Source organism: Papio anubis, chromosome 8, assembly GCF_008728515.1.
Source record: "Papio anubis isolate 15944 chromosome 8, Panubis1.0, whole genome shotgun sequence".
Classification (NCBI taxonomy): Eukaryota; Metazoa; Chordata; class Mammalia; order Primates; family Cercopithecidae; genus Papio; species Papio anubis.
The window spans coordinates 59,129,131-59,150,317 of NC_044983.1; the positions used below are offsets into that span (position 1 = coordinate 59,129,131).

At 39.7% G+C, this 21,187-nt stretch overlaps 1 pseudogene; it reads left to right on the forward strand.

Annotated features, from left to right (window-relative positions):
- Positions 1–16,999: 16,999 nt before the first annotated feature.
- Positions 17,000–18,182, forward strand: LOC110743956 (annotated as a pseudogene).
- Positions 18,183–21,187: the final 3,005 nt, after the last annotated feature.

Here is a 21,187-nt window from a genome sequence, read left to right on the forward strand (position 1 = left end):
TCAGACAATTTCTATCAGGTAGGGCACTCAGGAAAGAGGACACTGATGGAATATTGGGGTCTCGTAGGACAGTAGTTCTCAAACTTGAGCGTAGATCAGAATCACTCAGAATACTTCCTTGTTCACAGAGCTGAGTTTCGATTCAGTAGGTCTGAGATAGGGGCTGAGAATTAGCATTTTTAACAAGTTCTCAGGTGATGCTGAGGTTGCAGTTTGGAGAACACACATTGAGAATCACTGCTCTGGGGAGTATTCTATAGTCCCTAAGATTTCTCCATAAATCCTGAGAATGGGGCCTGAGAATCTGCAGCACACTGGTCACAGTAACGATGTGCTCCCACGTGGGACTGGTGCCTGAGATTCTGATCCCGGCTTCTAAGGCAATGACAACTATTCCCCACTCACATCTCCTTCCAGACTCTAATGCTCCATGAAAGCTAGACTTCTGAATTGAACAAAATCTTCAGACTGCTTCCCCAGAATTCTTCAAACCACTGAGCTTCCCTGCCACAACGTCTCACAACCCTGCTGATGGCTGTGGCCTCTGTTTTAAAATCTGAATGCATAGGAGGATGTATAGGCAAATGCATTCTCTACCAAGTGGATGCAATTTGCTAGAGTTTTATGGATTGACTCAATTTCTGGGTGATCTTGACAAGTTACTTAATCTCTGGGTATGTTCTATAAAATGGGAACAATAGCTGCGCTTACGGATGGGTGCGTGGGTTGAATGACCTAATGCTTAAACAGTGATTAGAACAATGGCTCTCACATTGTTCTCAATAAATATTAGTTATAACTGTTACCCTTCACCTTCACTTCTAGTTTCGATTTCCTTATCTGGAAACTTGAACTAAAAAGCCTCTCAATTTCTGAGAGTGTATTCCTGGGCTGTGTTATAGGAATGTTGGAAGTATGATGGAGTTACCTTTAAACCTTTCACCTGGCTGAATGATATGGCCTGACCGCCATGCAGAGGTCAGTGACCAGGTGTAAAGGTCAATTATAATTTCCAAACCACATAGCTTCTTCCAGGTTTATTAATTTTGAACAATCTGTGGTGCTGACCGTATGACCTTTGTAGCAGGTTAGAACTTACTTGAAACCGTTATTCTTTCTGTGTTACAAAATAACAGGAGGACAAATAGGAAATGTGGTCCTGGTAAGATCAATGTGCTCCTAGCACACTGCTGTGTAATTTGGGGCAATGTATTTCATGTGCCTGTATCTGTTCCCTGAGTGATAAAATGAGTTAACAATTAAAAGCTGCTTCAGGATTACCAATCAGGTTTTCCACATTATATGACTAAGTATTGTTGAATTACAAATACTCCTCAACTTACGGTGATGCTATATTCTGATAAACCCATCATAAATTGAAAATATGGTAAGTAAAAAATACATTTTTTACCACAATAAACCCGTGATGAAGTAGAAAACTTGTAAGTCAAACCATCCTAAGTTAAGGACCATGTGTGCTTATAAACTTTAAACAAATATCTTTTATATGAATTTTCATTTTTACCTTTTAATTTCTCAAACATTTATTTACTGTATAGGTAGTATTGTCAAGATGTAAAATCCAACATGTTAAAAGGGTAAACAAGGAAAAATAAGCTTCCCTCCATACTCATCACCTGCCTACACAGTCTCTATCCACTGAGACTTCGTTTTTTCAATTAATAGACATTATCTATTTGAGCAGTTTTAGATTTACATAACAATGGGGTGGAAAGCACACAGAGTTACCATATACTGCTGCCCCACATAAGCACAGCCGCCCCCTCTAGTTTCAACATCCCACACCACAGTGGGACATTTGTTACCATCAGTGACCCAGCATTGACACATCATTATTGACTGAAGTCCACAGATTACATTAGGGTTCACTCTTGGTGTTGCATGTTCTGCGGGTTTTGACAAATTTATTTTGACATGTATCCACTGTTAGAGTATCACACAGAATAGTTTCACTGCCTTAAAAGTCCGCTGTGCTTCAGCTACTCATCCTACCTTCACATTAAAGCTCTAGAAACTTCTGATCTTGGTACTGTCTTCATAGTTTTGCCTTTTCTAGAATGTCATATAGTTGAAATACTACAGTATCTATCCATTTCAGATTGGCCCTTTCCACTTAGCAATATGCATTTAAGTTCCCTCCGTGTCTTAACTTACTCATCTTCAAATTCGTCTTCACCTATTTCTATTCACCTATTCAAGGACATCTTGGTTGATTTCAGGTTTTGGCAAATATGAATAAAGCGCTGTAAATATTCATGTGCGGGTTTTTGTGTGGATGTAAGTTTTCAGATTGAGACTTTAAAAACCATAGCTCTGAGATATAAGGAAATCTTAACCACTTGGGACATAGGACTGCCTTTTATCTCTCACATGCATCTTGTATTGAAGTCGGTTTCAAGCAGCTAATATGATCACTGCCATAGTGTTTTCAACAAACATTTCTTAAAACATGTATCCTTTAAACATTTTCTTCTCTAGGCTGACTCAGTAAAATATTGGTTAGGATGCTCTCCCCACCAAGAAGCTGAGGTGAAATTGAAATGTTACCTGTTTGATCATCCTCTCTTGCCTCTGGATCCAGATAAGGCTCTCTACTGATAACATAACCATCATCCCGGTGTTCCCAAGTACATAATCCTCTGTCTGGCTGGCCCATCCTCAGCCACACTCACCATATCTACCTCCCAGCTTATTCCTGTATCCATGGCTATGTCACTCAATATCCTTATTGCTATTTCCCTTACTTAATAAAAGCTGCTATCTTCCTCCCCTACCTTCAGAATATTATACAATAATTTGCCTGTAAGAGGTGTTTAGTAAACATTTATTGCTAGCACAAATGTTGTTGACACTGTTGCAGATAAGAACTATTTGACTAATCAGATTCTGTATCCCCTTGCATGAAAGATGCAGATTCATAAGAGGCACTTCTGGAAGAATAACAATAGCTATCATATTTTAATATTCACTACATATTAGGCATAATGCTAAGCATTTTCACATGTTACCTCACTTATCCTCATCAAAATCCCTATTTGTTATTATTACTCTCATTTTACGTATGAGGAAACTGAACCTTTGCAAAAATAAATAACTTGCCTGAGGACCTATGCAAACAGCCCATGTACTACAAGAATTCCAAGATGCATATCAGGACCTATGGCATGCAAAACCCAAACAAATTTTAATTGATCTCACCTGTCACATTGAAGTGAATTATTTAAGTCCTTGTCAATATAAATTTGAGCTTCTGGTTATTTGGTTAGTGTTTGTTTTCCTCCAAAGACTGTAAGCTTTGTGAAGTTAGGGACTGTTTCGCTACATATACAGATGGTCCCCAACTTATGATGGTTCCACTTGCAATTTACTGACTTTACCATGTGTGAAAGTGACATGTATTCAGTAGAAACTGTACTTTGATTATGCATACAACCATTTTGTTTTTCACTTTTAGTGCAGTATCCAATAAATTACATGATATCTTAAATACTGTATTATAAAATAAGTTTTGTGTTAGATGATTTTGCCCAACTGTAGGCTAATGTGTGTTCTGAGCACATTCAAGATGAGCTAGGCTAAGCTGCGATGTTTGGTAGGTTGGGTGCATTGAATGTATTTTCAACTTAACAATATTTTCAATTTAAGATGGCTTTATTGGGTTATAACCCCATAGTAAATTAAGGAGCTCTTAGCAAACTGGCCCATTATAGGTATTTTTAATCTATAAGTGACTTCAGCCTTCCTGTGGGTCAACAAATTCATCTCTTGACACATCAACCCTGCTGAAAAATAAGGCATTTTGGAACCTGATATGAACAGTCATCACAAGGAATGTATTATTATCATCTCCTAGAACCGTGGTACCATTCCTATGTTTCATTCTTCAGGTTAATTTCTGGTATAGATCTTTGATGGAGAAAAACTGGGTCTAGTGAAGCATATTTTCTAAATGATTTGTGCAATATCAAGACCGTCACGTCTATTCTTAAAATTCTAACCATGCTTATGTGTGCTGGTTGCTGGGATTACATTATTGTGCTTACCCATAAATTATCAATTTTAACCCAGGAAGGAAGAATTTATGTTCTCACAGTTAGTGGCTCAATGTATATATGAACCAAAAATGGCTATTAGAGATTTGTGTGCTATCAGAAAGGACAGTGGAAGCAAAACCGGAGTGTATTATTGTACTCTTTTGAAAAGCATTGTGTTTTTGCTATTGACTTCCTATTGCTTAGAGTTTCAAGTTTTAACTTCTCAGCCTGGCATTCAAGAAACTCCATCTGATGACCCTAGCTTACATGCTCACCTTTATATAATAGTCCTCAATAGGGCTTCTGGGCTGCTGAAATGGATTCTGCTGTCCCTGTCTTATGTCAGGGTCATTTTAATCCACATCTTGCTCAGATAGCATGATTTGTTCACTTCTCTCTCTATCCATACTTTCTCTAATTCCTCAAAACCAAGAATAAATGCAGTTTTCTGCTTTCTCTCGATGACTTCAATATATACTAGGAAATTGATCGCAACTTAGCGGTGTGAATAAGGGCTCAGATTCTGATTTGGGTTGAAACAAGTCTTCATTATTTGCTTTCTAGGTCGTCTCGAGGGAGTTACTAATTTCTCCAAATATAGTGTCCTTATTTGCAAAATGTAAATAGATAAAATTACCTTATAGAATTATTAAAAGAGTAAATTAAACTTTACATATAAAATGCGTAACAGTGAACACACAGAAATCAAAAACTATAGATTGTTTTGAATTCCTTTAAATTATTTCAAATGTTAGCTTTGTAAATTAGATTGTAATTTCTTGTGTTAGAACTGAGATTATAATTTACATTTTGAATAATCACAACTATAATTGCTTAATACATTCTTTTAGACCCAAGTAATCGGAGAATAACATGAAGTTAAAGGAAGATGTAAAAACTTTGTCATATGGTTCTCCAGTCAAGTCTGCATTATACTTCAACCTATTATAGTCAGGAACACAAGAGGAGGACTGCTCTATTAGTGGTAGTGATGGAGTAGGATTTTGTGTTCAATTTTAGTAATGTGAGGTTCAGGAACGTATAGCACCTTCAATAAGAAGCCAATGGGGAGTAGGATTCACAGGTCTGGCAGTGAGAGGAGAGACAAGAGCTGGAGATACCAACTTCTGAGTGGTAATTGAATCCATAGGCATGCAGAGTACCACCTGGGAGGGAAATGTAGCATGCAAAACAGAGAGGATTTAGGAGCAAGGATTGTAGACTTGCTTATAGGCTGCACAGATGATGATTAGTTTGCAAAGAAAGTGAAAGAGCGAGTAGAAAGATAAAAGTAAATCAGTGGTAACACTGTCCCCAGTAGAAGAGAATATGAAGAAGATGGGCATGCTTGATGTTGCCAAGTGCTTCTGAGGGGCCAAAGAAGTGAAGGCTATAACAAACATTGTGTTTATCAGCAGGAGGCCACTGTTGATCTTTGTGGGAGCTCTCAGAAAGTTATTTGAAGTAGATCAAGAAGAGAATGGGAAACAAAAAAAATAGAGACATCAGGTAAAGAAAACAATTTTAAAAATTACTGTTAAAGAGTGAGTAGAGACCGGCACAGGGGATCTAGAAAGAAATGTGAGCTTTATTAACCTTTTTCAGGGGAGAGTTTTGAGCATTAGTAAAAGCCAATAGGGAGGTTACAGATCTGTTACAGGTTGAATTGGTCCCTCTATATTCATGTATAAAAGTCCTAACCTCCAGTACTTCAGAATGTGACCTTATTTGGAAATAGGGTCATTGCAAGTATAATTCATTAAGATGAGGTCATACTGGCTTAGGTTGGGTTCTAATCCAGTATGACTGGTGTTCTTTTAAAAAGCTGAAATTTGGACACAGAGATGTTTCCATGGAGAATGCCACGTGAAGATGAAGGCAGAGATTGGGGTGATGTTTCTACAATCCAAGGAATACCAGAGATTGCCAGCATTCCACAAGAAGCTAGGTGAGAGGAATGGAATGTATTCATTTTCACAACCCTAAGAAAGAACTAATCTTGCCAACAACCTTGATTTCAGACTTGAGCCTCCAGAACTGTGAGACAATGACTTTCAGTTGTTTAAGCCACCCAGTCTGTGGTACTTTGTTCTCGCAGCCCTAGAAAACTGATACAAGATCATAGGAAAAAGATGAACATACAAAGGATAGTTGATGGTATGAGTTCCTCAGAAGGTAAGAATGGGATGCAAATTAGTAAGAAGGCTGATAGAATGTAATCGATGTGGGTAGGCCTATTGTTTGTTATTGAAAAGGTAAAGGATTTCTCATCTGATGGCTTCTATTTTCTCTGTTAACTAGAAGGAGAGGTGTCTAATCAAAGTGAAGAAATACAAGGGGGAATTTTGAGGACCTAAGTGAGTTGGCCTCAGGATTCAAGTCATTCATAATCTGCTCTCTTGTGTAACTCTCTTCAGCACCAGCTGAAGTCACAGAGAAGTAAATAGCTGAGTCACTCAGTGCTGGAGTCTAGCAGGACAAGACAACTAAAATATAGAGCATCGAGAAATGTCACTGAAACAATATCTTGTGGAATCTAAGCCTACAAGCTGGGTTTGAAGGATACGGTTGATGGTTTGAAGATGCTAAAGGAGTCCTAATAAGTTTACAGAATGGCAGGAGAAGTTGAACAGGCAAGAGAGGAGAGAGATGTGGTCATGGGACATCTGATGATGGGTTGTGACAAGTCTCAAGACATGGCTATTGGAGCAACTAGACCAAGCCAGGGAAGGGGAGGAGCACAAAAAAACTGTGAGGCATGGGCCGTAGATTACTCAACAAATAATTGTTGAATGTTTATTATGTGCCAGACACTACTCAAAGTGCTAGGAGTAAAATTGTAAACTAAACAGGCATAAATATCTACCTTGCAGAGCTTCCAGTGGAAAGTGTCAAATAATGAAAATATTATTGAATATGTCAGATCTGTAAGATAATAGTGCATTGGAAAAATTAAAATGGTGGTACTAGATCTGTGTGTGTGTGTGTGTGTGTGTGTTACCATGTTAAGAAGGGTGGTTGAGTCATACTTCCTGATAAAGTGATATTCTATTCAAAACAGGTGAGAAAGGAAGCTGTTTTCTTGTCTGGAGGAACATTTCAGAAAAGGAGAAAGGCAAGTAAAAGTCCTGAATCCATATACACAATTCCATTCTAGCTCTTTTGAAATAAATGGGTGTCTTTCAATGTGATTGCCAATATTTCTGTGAGTTTCCTCACAGAGGGTGGCCTCAGGAAGATTCTCACAGGGGAGGCCTCGCCGATGTCCTCACAGGGAAACCACACAGTATCCTCACATCTGTCTTCGCAGAGAGAGGCCTTACAGCACAGGTGTCCTCACAGGGGGAGCCTCACAGGGCTTCCCTAACACATCTGCTGGTAGCTTCTTTTTTTTTTGAGACGGAGTTTCGCTCTTGTTGCCCAGGCTGGAGTGCAATGGCGCGATCTTGGCTCACTGCAACCTCTGACTCCCAGGTTCAAGCAATTCTCCTGCCTCAGCCTCCCGAGTAGCTGGGATTACAGGCATGTGCCACCACCCCGGCTAATTTTGTATTTTTAGTAGAGACGGGGTTTCTCCATGTTGGCCAGGCTGGTTTTGAACTCCCGACCTCAGGTGATCCACCCATCTCGGCCTCCTAAAGTGCTGGGATTATAGGCGTGAGCCACTGCGCCCGGCCATGGTAGCTTCTGCTCTAGTTTACCCATCCTGTTGCCACACTGCTTCCTCTGCTGCTAAGACCCTGGTGGGCCTGTGTTCTCTTGAGCACAGCAGGCCTCCCTGTGAGGCTATCGGATACCCCGCTGGCCTGCCACGGAATGCTTCCTATCTCAGGTGCAAAGAGTCAGGGTCCTGGCTGTTGCCATGCCTCTGGGAAGCTACAGGACTTGACTGCTATTCTAGGTGGTGGCCTCGCCACCAACCCCACTTCTTTGCATGACTGCCACTGCCACTTCCAACTCTGGTCAACGGTACAGACTCGTCACATCTTTCCGGAGGCTGGGGCCACATCGTGCCTATCACTGGAAACAAGATGTCCTTCCAGAATGAGGAGGGAAGTCCTGGTCAAAATCTTGTCTCATACCTAGCTCTGAGAACAACTACTTGGCATATTAATTGGCACCACTTTTTTTTTTTTTTTTTTTCTGGAGAGAGCCCTATCACAACAGGGCACTGTCTTGCCATCACTTCAAAGAAAAAACCAAAATACTCTGACAACGATACATTTCTCAAGGTCTAGGTTATTTGGCCATATTTTCAGTTATCTTTTTACCATGGGAAAAAATTAAAACGTGTTTGAACATTTTTAAAGGGCAAAAATCAATTGCATAGGTAATGAAAGTTTTATTATATAAACACATACATTGTAAGAGGCTTTACACTGTGTTGAAGTGGATATAGTTGAGAGAGAGCAGTGACATGTTATATAAATCAGTGCTTATAAATTAGTAATTTTATAAAAATTTATCTTAGAATCTCAGCATTTACAGGGATTTTATAATGGGGAATTTTGTAAAGTTAGATTAAGAGATTAGATATTTCTATTTTCTAGATGAGTCTATTCAGATTTCAGGCTATAATAAACCACATCTCCATGTACATTTAGAAATAAGTGAGCACTCATATGGGTCCATTTGACTGAGTTTAGTGGAAAATTTGCCAGTTGAATAAATTGCAGTTACTACAAATCATATGAAGTAGAGGAATAAACTGAAAAAATTTTAATCTCAAGAAGAAAACAACAGGGGCCTATTTAATTCACTACTTAGAAGTTGAAAATTTTGGAAGATTTTATGTTTTTAAGAGGTTAACTATTTCAAAACTATTCTCCCATAATTTTTAGACCTAACCTGAAAGTTTTTGAATGACCGGAAAAATAGACTAACTTATCATGACCAAAACCCTATAATGACCATGTGCTACGCAGCTCAAGCTAAAATTTCCCATGGAGAGGTAGCTAGTGAGGCGTGGGGTTTGGGAGGTGCTGTGACTTGCAGCAATGTAAACAGAGTTGCATTCTTCTTCCACCGAAGATATTGATATTTCTGGTCTAGGTCATTCTCTGTTCTCAGGACCCCAGTGTTCACTTTCACAAGAAATATATACATTTTTTAATACCTTCTGTTCACCTTGTGATCCATCTTAATCTCTCCTTGCTCTTGTGACTTGCTTGTTTCAGGATTTGGGGACCACAAAGCCCACAAAGTCCTTTCTCTTCATAACCTGCCATCCAAAGACATTTTTGATGCTCAAACAATTCCCTGCTGTTTACAACATCAGAGGTGTCCTCCAAATAATTTTCCCCTCTTAACTTCAATAGTACTGTTTCTACTTTTCATCTGACTTAGTAGCTCATAAATCAAGAGACAGGAGAGGGAGAATGAAAACCACCTTTACTATAGATTCTTTTATTTTTCTCTTTTTCAGGGGTTATTTACTGAAGGATAGTTTTCCATTTGTTCTTTTATATTTTCACATCTTTTTTTTTTTACAACTGAAACTTGTGGATTTCCTTCACTTCTCTTTAAAAACTATTCTGCAATTCCATAGAAAATATTATTGAAAAGTATTGTAATAATTGACATATTTCTTGTTAGTAAACTTATTCTAATTATCTTGATTCATATTTATAACCTCTTGAGAGAATATACATATTTCTTACAAAATGGGTATGTATAATATTTAAAAATAAAGTAGAACCTTCAAGAGCATTTTGTGCTTCGCGGATTTGAGTGTACAGTAATTTGATCATTTCCTTAAGTCATGGGTCTTACCTTTGTCAGTAAGGATATATTCAGTTTCAGCAAGAGAAAACCCATACTCAAACTGGCTTATCAATAGGATAGTTTATTATCTCGTGTGATAGGAAGTTGAGGAACAGGGCTGCCTCCAGGGGAAGGAGAGAGGCTCCTGTTCTATTGTGTGCCTTCTCTTGGTTCTGTCTACCTCTGTGTATTGGCTTCCTTCTTAGGCTGTGAGCAAGGTGGCTGCAGCAGTTCCAGATATAACAAAGTCCAGTGCACAAAGAACTGTCTCTCCTTGTATTTCTTTGTTAGAACACAGAAACACATTCCTAAATGCCCTCAGACAGATTTTCCTTCACTTTGAATTGACGACTAGGATTGAATCATGTGCATATCCCCGAATCAGTCATTTGCAAGGGAAATTTGAAATACCATGAGTGACCTCCGCTATTCATTTGGGGAGTATTTGACTCTAGGCTTCCCCTTTCACTTTATGTCAGTCACATTAATAATGTGGGGGCCACATAAACTACTAAAATACACCACAATTTCAGTGTAATATGGTATTCTAAGATGGTTGCCCATTTCATGTTCTATGGCCAGATTCATTAAGGATTCAGCTGCATTCCTGCACGGCCTGTGCTCATTCCAAGCAAAGCTGGAGCTGGGAGGAGAAGAGGCAAAACTTCTTTGGGATATTATTAACTCCCAGGGTTACTCTCCCAAGTACATTTAATACTGGATGCCTGTTGTCCAGAGAGGAAAGTAATCTAGGGATGACTGCAACTCTCCCCTGCGTTTAATTCAGTGTGTATCAGGGAAGCTCATAAAACAGTCTTCCAGATTACTGATATGTAACTCTATTAGAATTTAATTTACTGTAAGATAATTATAGCAAGGTCTCTCCGTGTAAGACCAATAAAAAGTGAACAAATTTTCCCTCAGGAGAAAAGTTCCTCCCCAGACGTTCACCTCTATTCACTCAACATGAGCATCATCCTTGATTATTCCCTTTTCCTCATCCTACAGCTCGAATTCAGCAGGAAAACCTTCCATTCTGCTTCCAAATGGATCAGAATTCCTCCACCTCTCTCCGAAGTAGGCCACTTCCTAGTGATCTGGAGAGGGCGCTATTGGACGGACCTCCTCGTGGTCTGTCCTCTTCCCCCAACTCTGTATAACTGCTCAGCCTTCCAACCCGTTCCCAACACAAGAGTCCAGGAGAAACTTAAAAAAATGTAGACTTCACATCACTTCTTAAATCCTTTAATAATCTTCCATTAGGCCGGGCGCGGTGGCTCAAGCCTGTAATCCCAGCACTTTGGGAGGCCGAGACGGGCGGATCACGAGGTCAGGAGATCGAGACCATCCTGGCTAACACAGTGAAACCCCGTCTCTACTAAAAATACAAAAAATTAGCCGGGCGTGGTGGCGGCGCCTGTAGTCCCAGCTACTCGGGAGGCTGAGGCAGGAGAATGGCGTAAACCCGGGAGGCGGAGCTTGCAGTGAGCCGAGATCGCGCCACTGCACTCCAGCCTGGGCGACAGAGCGAGACTCTGCCTCAAAAAAAAAAAAAAAAAAAAAAAAAAAAATCTTCCATTGCATTAAGAATAACATATATACGTACTCTTGGCTGTGGCTTGTAATGTACATGTTATTACTCCTACTCTCCTCTGTATTCTCACCTGGTACATCCTACCTTTGTTTCAGCCACACTGGGCTACTTTCTCCTATTGGACATAGTTAAGTATTTCCCCATCACAGGACCTTCAGTCATTCTCTTCCCTTTGCTTTGACCATTTTTGCCCTGTTCTTTGGATGCCCTTTTCCCCCGCTTCTGAGCTGGTCCCAGCCCAGTCATTACTTTCCCATTGTGGCTTTCCCTGCTCACAAAATAGAGTAGGGACCTTTTTAGGGGCCTGCTGGGCCTCCCAAGCATAAAAATGAAATTAAAAAAAAAAAAAATTGAGTCCTTTCAAGGAAAATTGAAGGCACCTGAATAGCTTTGAGAAGTAAATGACCAACCTGATAAGCAAGACGATAATAATAGCTTAAACAACAGCCACTCAAGCAAATTAAACAAGATGTTTGGTTCTCTATACAAACTAAAGATAATATCTTGACATGTGTAACTCAATTGTTTTTTAGAAACCCAGATCCCCACCACATGGAAAATGCCAACTACTGTCGTGTAGGCCTCAGATAAGGGGAAACCGAGGACTAAACTCTGACCTCTGTTCTTTGCTCTAAATATCTTCCTGAGAGGCCTGGAGGAAGTGACATCCACAGGCCAAACTGTAACATTCCCTTCCGTTGACCCCAAGTTTTTGGACAAAGCTTTGCTTCCTTAATCAATTACAAATCAAAGAATCTCTGAATCCACAATGACCTGTAAGCCCCCACTTCAAGATATCCTGCTTTTTTGGGCCAAATCAATGTGTGACCTTCATACATTAATTTGCAATTTTGCCTGTAACTTCTGCTTTCCTGAAATGTACCCCTGTCTTTAAAAGCCCTCGCCTGTAAGCCATCAAGGAGGTTGATGTGAGCTCTTAAGTGTGAGCTGCCTTTCTTGCTTGCTTGGCACCATGAGAATAAATGTCCTTTTTTCTCTTGCTGCAAACGTCAGTGTCAATGTTTGGCTTTACTGTGCTAGGTGAGTAGACCCATGGTCAGTTTGCTAATGCTCACACTATCTATACAGACTTTCACCCTTGGATCGTGAGTGGTAGCATAATTTTAACCTGTTCTTTACCTTCACAAGCCTCTTCCCACTTTGTACTTGTGTGCTTCTTTGTTTCCCTGTTTATTATCTGTCTCCCTCAGTAGACCTGATGCTCCATGAGGGCCAGGTTGGTTTCATTCTCTGTGGATAGGGTTTAATGAATAACCCCCCTGTATCATGGTGATTCCCTTGAGTATGGGTAATGTCTCTACCCTGCTAGCACCTAACAGAATGTTCCCCACATACTATGTCCCTAGTGTGCATTTATTGTTGAATGAGTGGGTACCTATTGTTAGAAGACTAAAAATTAGCATTTGACTACAGAATCAAGAATGCAGAAATGGATTTCTCATTAATTTGAGAACTTCAACTGCATCACTGGCAAACATTCCACAGGGTTTGTGATGTTTTCAGTAAGTTTAGAGCCATGATAGAACATCATTTTTTTTTTTTAATGAGAAAAGATAATACTTGAAAAGTCAGAAAGCCAGAAGAAAATAATTGCAAAACAGGTGAGTAGGAGAATCACCTCATCCAAATCTAACCTGATCATGTGAAGCAACCTCACAGACTCATGGAAGGTTGCAAACAACTATAGATAAATCTGTTTGGTGACATATAATAAAAGTTTGGCCTTGTCAGTTTTAGCATCCCATTTCACATTACCCCATGGCTAGCTGAATCATTTCAGACATATATTGTTAGCACTACATAGTACTTATGAACCTAGTTTAGTGCATTCACTCATTTAAGGCTTCCACAACCTCGTCAGATAGATTTTATTATTACAACGATTTTACTGAAGCATAGAGAGGTTAAGTGACTTGACAAAGATCACCCGGCTAACAGGTGGCAGAACTAGGCTGCAAACACAGGCCTATAATTATCAAAGAGTAAAAGACTCCCTTGGAATGAGCACACTGAGGAAACTAAAGACGAATGTGAATTAGAGTTATAAATGTTAATGATTGTTTTATTTCATAATTGTCATAGTTCTATGTATCCCACAGGTAGTACCTGTGTCAGCAGTTTTTTTTTCGTTTTTAAATAATTTTAGGCAGGCACAATGTAATATGTAAACATACAAATGCAAAAAATATAAAATTAAGTGATTTGTATTATAAAGAATTTTTGCTTAGTTCCTTGAAGTAGCATCCTAGAGGTACTATTTGATAGCTGAACATTAATTGATTAGTAAATTGGAGAAAGATGAAGGGAGAAGAGTAATGGACCAGACTGAGGACACCTTGGGGTGCTCTGCCCTGCTTAGCTCTGCAGCTCTTACCTTCTCTGGGTCTTAGTTCCTCGGCAAACTTAGGATACTGGGTTAGATGCCGTCTCGCTCAAACCGACTCTAGCTTTGTATAATTTTGTACAAAGGTACTGATATGTTAATAGAAAAATAAAGGCCGGGTATGGTGGCTCATGCCTGTAATCCCAGCACTTTGGGAGGCTGAGGTGGGCAGATCACCAGGTCAGGAGATCGAGACCATCCTGGTTAACACGGTGAAACCCCATCTCTACTAAAAATACAAAAACAAACAAAAAAAAATTAGCCGGGCATGGTGGTAGGCACCTATAGTCCCGGCTACTCAGGAGGCTGAGGCCAGAGAATGGTGTGAACCCAGGAGGCGGAGCTTGCAGTGAATCAAGATCGTGCCACTGCACTCCAGCCCAGCCCGGGCGACAGAACAAGACTCTGTCTCAAAAAAAAAAAAAAAAGAAAAAAAAAAAAGAAAAAAAAACTATGTAACTATCCTCTTATTTTTGACATGGGTTTTCAGGAAACCATCCTAATCCTATCAGTTCTATCTTCATAAACATTCTAGTTCCAACTAGAAAATCGCCTCTAGTCTTAAATACCTTCTAACCAGTTTTTTACACTATTATTGGATTTTTCTTTTTGAGATAAAATTCTTGGCTTTTCATTCTCCTGCTTAGGGTCCTTCAGTAGCTACCCTTTCACTGAGATATGTCCGTGACCAAACTCGTTCCCATTCTACCTTGAACTTTGTGCTCCTCTCTACCAAACCATGTGCAGCTCTTTGAACTTCACAAGCTATCTCACATCTCTATGCATTTGCTCTGGTTATTTCCTCTGCCTGGAATGCTACCTCTTTCTGTCCCTTGTTTGTTTGATGGACACTTTCAAGATTCAGGAAGATGTCAGCTCTTCTGTGAGCCTTTCCTGCCTGGACATTCTTCCATGCAGCAGGTTCCCCATTGCTCCGCCCAAGATAGAACTGACTGTTCCTTCTTTGGTGTTTCCACTCTCCCCAAAGCCAGCTTCTCTACCTGAGACATGTTAACATTTATCGTCTGTGTACTTCTCCTAATGCTCTCAACAGTAAAGAACATGTTACCTTCATCTTTGCATCTCCAGCATTTAGCACAGTGCTCCATATATGGTAGCAACTCAGTAGATACGAACAGATGAATAAAAAGATGAATGCAATTTGAATGAATGAAAAGGCATCAACTGTCTAAAAAGTTATTTTAATTTTTCAAGTTTTGGCCTAATGCTTTCAGAGATGGCAATGGAAGAGAAAAACGTGTGAAGAGTGAAAGAATGTTGTAGGGAGAAGGTCTTTCCTTTCATTGTGTATATTGTTTTCAGCTGCTTCTGATACTATGATCTCTTCTGGATCTTGTTAATGAAATTTTCAAGTATTTGATATGATATTAATAATGCTCCAATATGTATTTTGAAAACACTCCTAATTTTATTTGGACAGAAAACTAAAAAGGCTGGACGAGAGTGCACATGCTGCAATAGGAATGAATTTGAGAGCATAGTGGTTCAGAATACAGTAATTATTTTGGGCTGTCTTTTCAAATTCAGCGAACTCAGATGCTTATATGATTTTGAAATATTGCAGTAAATGGACCAAAGCCGACTCCAGTGTGTGAAAGATAGATTTTATACACATGCTTACGTTTTTGATTAATTTATTCATTATTCAACCTACATTCATTGAGCACCTTCTTCTGCTCAGCTGTACCCTAGATGCTTTGGATTCAAAAAGATGGATTGGTGGATGGCTCTTTGGTTGTTCTAGACAAAGTCCTTGATGCTTGGAGAACGTTTTGCATTCATTTGTTGTCATGGTGATAGTTGCCCCACACAGACTGTCCAGGCACCCCAGCTCCTGTTGAATGTTCTGTCCTCTTCACCGCCTTTCCAGCAGTCCTCTGCTAGTTCCTCTAGTGTATAGTATGTGCTCCTACCTTTGAGCTTTCCAACAAGTCTTTTCCTATTTGAAACCCTCTTATCAGAGAACTCAACTCATCTTTCAGACTTGCTTGGGTCAGTTCATCAAGGGAAGCTTTCCCTGATCCCATAATCAGACCAGCTCCGGGGCTGTAGTGGTGCTTCGCAGGCCTTATTGATATCACAATTAATTAATAATGAATTTAGCTGCTTAATATCTGGTCTTCCTGCTGAAATATAATGTATACAAGAGGATGATCTGTGTATCTGTTTTTCCCCATCTACTTCCAGAGTTCAGTCACGTGATGATATGGTGAAATTTTTAATAAAGATTTGCTGAATGAGTAAATGAACTAATATTGGCAGAATTGCTAGGATGGACTAATTCCTCTTTGCCCTCTCCCAGCCCATGTCCTGCCTTTCCTCATTTATAATAAAAAAATGCTTAATGGCTTAATGATACTTGGAGAGCAATTCCCTTTCCTAAATTGAATCGTACATGTTTGAACTCCCATAGTACATAAGGCCCTGTGGCTGTCAGTGACACTTGAGTATCCTTCTTACTGCTTCTCAAGTGGAAGGAAAGAACGGGAGAAGGAAGGTGATCCCTTTCTCAGCCAACCCAATCTTAGAGAAATAGGAAAGATCAATTGTGGGTATAACAACAGCAATCTCTTTCCCCACATGAAAGAATCATGTTGCTCATTCATGGTTAAAGTAGGATTTTAAAATAGCCAATCTAGCAAAGGCAGTGAGAATCAGGAGCAGAGACCAAAACATGTAACAATTCATTTTAGAAAAATGTCCTATAAACCGATCTCACAGTTGGAACTTAAAAGGCCCCAGATACAATCATGTTCTGTAGAGCCCCTGAAATTGCCTCTGGCACTAAAGAGATCCTAAGCAATATTACTCAGGGAGGAAGAGGAATAGGGCATCCATCACATTGTCATGTTCTGCTCTGTTCTCAAATTACAAAGTCAGACTCAGTCCAGAGTTGAGGGATGGTGTTCCTATTCTGCTTTTGTCTACCCCATGTAGGTTATGACGGCTGGCTGGGGAGTGTGCTCCTCCAACTTGTTTTTAGAGAGTCCATCTCTCTTGATTACCTCGACATCCCTTCCTCCTGGCCTGTGAGATCTCTTCCTGTATGCTGTCTCATTTTTCCATGTTAAGGTGGCTCTAAATATCAGGCTGCCTTAAAACCCCTGAAGTTTTCTTTTCAGAAGGGGTTTGGAGGTCTCACTAAGCTCACCAGCAGAACAGAGCATCTGTTTACTCTATGGAAATAGACTAACTCAATATGACATCATTTCTGCTGCAGCCTTGTCTGCTTCCATGACTTTTGGAAACCGTATTCTAATGAACATCCAGTGACACTGTTTCTTTGGTTCTGACAAAAATCAGAATTGTACCCGCTCTTATAACACGTTCTCTTGCATTTCCCTAAGACTCCAAGGGTTAATATCTTTTAGGGTTTTATCATGCCTTTCCAGACTGTCTTTTTGCTTCATCTATATCAATGGCATCAGTTTCACTTGGAGCAACACGATTCTTGGCCCTATCCCAGACCTACTGAATCATTAACTCTGGAAGAGATGCCCTGCAATCTGTGTTTTAACAGTTTATACAGGTAAGCTTGGTGGAAGTTTACCTTTGCATTGACTGATAACAAAAAAAGGGCTTCTTCATTAATTTAATAGTTCAGGAGAAATTGAAACTACTGGGGAGATGGAGGGCCTATTGAGAACCATCCCAGCAACCTGACCACAACTGGTCTTCCCTCGACACCATGAACCACACTTTCCAAACCTTCTTCACTCCTGCCAACAGCAGCCGCCCCCCGCAATTATGAGATGCTCAAGGAGGAGCATGAGGTGGCTGTGGTGGGGATACTCCACAACTCTACTCCTCCAATGTCCACCATGATCCACTTCAGCAGTGAGACCTCTGTGCCCGACCATGTTGTCTGGTCGCTGTTCAACACCCTTTTCATGAACTCCAGCTGCCTGGGCTTCATAGCATTTGCCTACTCCATGACGTCTAGGGACAGGAAGATGGTTGGTGACCTGACCAGGCCCCTATGCCTCCACCACCAAGTGCCTGAACATCTGGGCCCTGATTGTGGGCATTGTCATGACCGTTCTGCTCATCATCATCCCGGTGTTGATCTTCCAAGTCTATTGATAGATCAGGAGGCATCATCCAGGCCAGGGGCTCTGCCCGTGACCTATATCCCATGCACTCCATCTTCCATTCCTTGCCCTGCCCCCGGAGCCAAGTCCTGTATCAGCCTTTTGTCCTCACACACTTTTATACAATGGCATTCAATAAAGTGCACATACTTCTGGTTAAAACAAACAAACAAAAAAGTTGAGAGCCAGGTGAGGTGGCTCACGCCTGTAATTCCAGCACTTTGGGAGGCCGAGGCAGGTGGATCACGAGGTCAAGAGATGGAGACCATCCTGGCCAATGTGGTGAAACCCCATCTCTACTAAAAGTACAAAGATTAGCCGGGCGTGGTGGCAGGCACCTGTAATCCCAGATACGTAGGAGGCTGAGGCAGGAGAATTGCTTGAACTTGGCAGGCAGAGCTTGCAGTGAGCTGAGATTGCACCACTGCACTCCAGCCTAGGCAACAGAGCGAGACTCTGTCTCAAAAAAAAAAAAAAAAAGAAAAAAAAAATTTCAATAAAGATCATGAATCAATGGTTTAACATTCTCATAAAAACTATATAACATAATTTAAAGCAGATTTAATTATGCATGAATAATAAATACACTAAAACTATGTGGTTGTATCAAATGAGTCAGTATGTGCAAAATACTTAGAATAGTACTTGGCACATAATATATGATGTACAAATATTAGCAGGTATTAACATTATTATTATCTGGCTCCACAGGATATTCATTAACTAAGTATAGCCACCCCTTGCCATTTTCTCCCAGAGAAGATTTAAAGGGACTTACCAAGACAAAAACTAAACAACAGTTAGTAAATTTGAGAGACAGTAAAAAATAATCACATTAAACAAAAAGAAAATGAAATTTTAGTGCACGCCATAGAAATACCCATAACGAACTCTTCAAATTTTAATTATTGCATCTACTTTGTATTATTCTGTGTACCTAAAGTAAATGAACTGGCTAGCTGTTCACCCAATCTTTTCTGTTTTCTTTCTGGGCACTTCTTCACCTGACCCAGCAAACCCTCCCCTTCTGTCCTCTACTCTTTCTTTCCAAGGTTCCAGGCTGCAGGTTGGCACCTACGATGACCTTGCATGATGTTAGAGCCCATGACCACCTGGGTCCTTAAAGGCATGAAGCTAATCTTTCTGCTGGTCCCCTACATGCTGTATTTATCCTGATTTTAGCAGAATAATACATAGACTTCTTCTGTAGTAATTTGAGCTCCCTGAAATAAAATACGGTGTAATTGAATCTTACACTTATTTAATTCTTCTGTAGTATGAGTGTTAACATGAAGTTGCCAGTGATCTGCTTTAAAGTTTCACCCACACGCAGTTCTATGGCAAGAGTCAAAGTGAACTACATCAAGACGGGCATATATAAAAAATGCCATTCTTTTTCAAGGCACCATGCATATCCAAATTTCATACCTTCTATAAGGTATGAAAACAGCTAGTTCCTCTCTGTCAGAATAAAAAACTATGGAATTGTGGAAATTAAATGAGTGGGTTCTCTCTTCAAACTTTAGAAATGCATTCAAATCTCACCATTTACCAGCTGTATTACCTTGGGGCAGCCAGTGAACATTTCCAAGGATTAGATTTCCTCTTTAGGAAATGGGGATAGAGCTGTGAAGATTAAATGAAATGAAAGCACTGGAAAGTGCTTCTCATGATGCCTAGCCTATTGATGCCTAGCATTGATGCTAGTCAATGCTTTTTTGTTATTTTATACAGATCAGGAATAAAAAGGAGAAGGATAGATTAGTACCTTGTGTCAGAGAACCTTGCTGAGTTGGCGAGTCTGCACCTCTTGCCAGAATCATACTGCAAAATGGAAGTTATGTGCTAGGCATGAAGGGAATGCCTTTGTAGGAGAAATGAGAAAAAAGAGGAAGGAAAACTTTGTCTTTCTATATGCAGACACTTGCATAACATTTCCTCCTTGAGTTCTTGAATCCCAATGAGAGAAATGAGCGTATGTTTGGGAAGAAGGCTCATGAATTAATATTTTTCCCAATGGAGAAGCTCACAGAAACTTTGAAGTGTTTATTAAAGAGTTGATAATGAGGAGAAAACTTTTTGAAAATCATATTAAAAAGTACCTCCCAAACTGCTTCAATAATTTAACCTTGGAATCACAAGACTCTACTGGAATAGAAAGAACACATTTTTCTCTTCCCCCAACAGTCCCGAGTGTATCGCATGCATGCTGATAACTCTGATGGCCTCTTGCTAGGAGTTGGCAGTGGAATGATACCCTTTTGTGACCAATCGAATAATTACTGAAGCTGAAATTTGTAATCCTGATATCAAATATTTCATAATGACATCAATTTAAACTTAATACTGCTCTTATCTTTTGACAAAAATAAGGTTTAATATGTTTTTCTCCTACAGGGGGTGAAATAAGGAAAGACTTTATTATACAAGATAATTAAAATTCTTCCTGAGGTTAAAAGTGATTTAAAAAGAATCACAACATGAGATAATTAGGCCTTATTAGACACTTTATCTGCTTCACTGAAGTCACTTTTTCCAGGATGATAAAATGTGCCTTTGTCTTTTTTTAGAAAGCTGGATACCAAATTTGGGGAAAAAAATGATCTTTCCTCCTCCTCTTAGACTCAGCACATGACTGTGTGAATGGATTTGTGGAAATAATTTAATGACAGGGTTACAGTTTCCAAAAGCTAGACCTTTATAGAATGTGATGGTTTTCAAGTACTTATTCATTTTTCCAGTGGAATTACATTTTACCCTCTATTTTTAGTTGGTTAACAGAAAATGATATGAATTTGTGTTTTCTGATTTTTTTTTTCTCCTGATAGGCAGAATAATAACAGGTTAGTTTTGGGATATTTAACAAAATCCTTTTGTTACTTGACAGACTCGTTTATGCTTTCTTATGCTGTAACAGGTAAGGCAAAGAATGTCAGTGTTTGTGTTTTTAATGTCTAATGAACATACAATAACCGTGCAGCAGTGGATGGTATTTTTTAGATGAAAAGTGGTTCCAGCATTTAAAGCACATGAGGTTTTTGTAAGAGGAAACAGGTACCCTAGGAGCATGGGAGTTTTGCCAGAGTTCTAAACTGTATCCCTACATGAGGTCTGATATTGCTTTTCTATTCTGCTTTTAGGCTCAATGATGATGCTATGACTGCCGCCCTCTGCTAATGGCTCTTTGGGCTTCCAGTGGGTATTTTCTTTTTTTAACAGTGTTCAAAGCAACTAACAATAAATGAATGAAGTACTGGCT